This window comes from Neovison vison, chromosome 7 (assembly GCF_020171115.1).
Source record: "Neovison vison isolate M4711 chromosome 7, ASM_NN_V1, whole genome shotgun sequence".
NCBI classification, from domain to species: domain Eukaryota; kingdom Metazoa; phylum Chordata; class Mammalia; order Carnivora; family Mustelidae; genus Neogale; species Neogale vison.
Window position 1 is genome coordinate 37,310,803 of NC_058097.1, and position 1,583 is coordinate 37,312,385.

A 1,583-nucleotide genomic window follows, 5' to 3' on the forward strand; every position below is an offset into this window, starting at 1 on the left:
AACTCTATGGCAACCAATCTTGACAAAGCAGGAAAGATTATCCAATTGAAAAAAAATCTCTTCAATAAGTGGTGGTGGGAAAATTGGACAGCTACAGGTATAAGAGTGAAACTGGACAATTCTTTTACACCCTACGCAAAGATAAACTCAAAATGGATGAAAGAGCTAAATGTGAGATAGGAATTCATCAAAATCCTAGAGGAGAACACAGGCAGCAACCTCTCTGATCTTAGCCTCAGTGACTTCTTGCTATACATGTCTCTAAAGGCAAGGGAAACAAAGGCAAAAATGAACTATTGGGACTTCATCAACATAAAAAGATTTGCACATCAAAGGAAATAGTCAACAAAACCAAAAGACAAGGGACAGAATGGGAAAAGATATTTGCAAATGACATATCAGATAAAAGGCTAGTATCCAAAATCTATAAAGAACTTATCAAACTCAACATGGAATGAACAAATAATCCAGTCAAGAAATTGGCAGAAGACATGAACAGACACTTCTCCAAGACATACAAGTGGCCAACAGACACATGAAAATATGCTCAACATCACTTGCCATCAAGGAAATGCCATTCAAAGCCACAATTAAATACCACCTTACACCAGTTAGAACAGCCAAAATTAAGAAAGGAAAAACAAGTGTTGGTGAGAATGCAGAGAAAGTGGAAATTTCTCTTTTTTTAATTTATTTTTTATTTTCAGCATAACAGTATTCATTATTTTTGCACCACACCCAGTGCTCCATGCAATCCATGCCCTCTGTAATACCCACCACCTGGTACCCCGACCTCCCACCCCCCTCGCCCCCTCAAAACCCTCAGATTGTTTTTCAGAGTCCATAGTCTCTCATGGTTCACCTCCCCTTCCAATTTCCCCCAACTCCCTTCTCCTCTCTAACTCCCCATGTCCTCCGTGCTATTTGTTATGCTCCACAAATAAGTGGAAATTTCTTACACTATTGATGGGAATGCAGGCTACTACAGCTGCTCTGGAAAACAGCATGGAGTTTCCTCAAAAAGTTAAAAATAGAGCTACCCTACAACCTAGCCCTTGCACTACTAAATATTTATCCCAAAGATAACAAATGTAGTGATGGGAAGGGGCAACTTCACCCCAATGTTTATAGCAGCAATGTCCACAATAGCCAAACTATGAAAAGAGCACAGATGTCCACTGACAGATGAATGGATATAGAAGATGTGATATATATAATCGAATATTACTCAGCCATCAAAAAGAAAAGAAATCTTGCCATTTCTAATGACCTGGGTGGAACAAAAGAGTATTATGGATTATGAATGGGACTGGAGGAGATTATGCTGAGTGAAATAAGTCAAGCAAAGAGAGTCAATTATCATATTGTTTCACTTACTTGTGGAACATAAGGAATAACATGGAGGACATCAGGAGGAGAGGAGAAGGGAGTTGGGGGAAATCAGAGGGGGAGGTGAACCATGAGAGACTGTGGACTCTGAGAAACAAACAGGTTTTTGGAGGGGAGGGTGGTGGGGGGTTGGGTGAGCCTGGTGTAGAGTATTAAGGAGGGTACGTATTGCATGGAGCACTGAGTGTGATGCA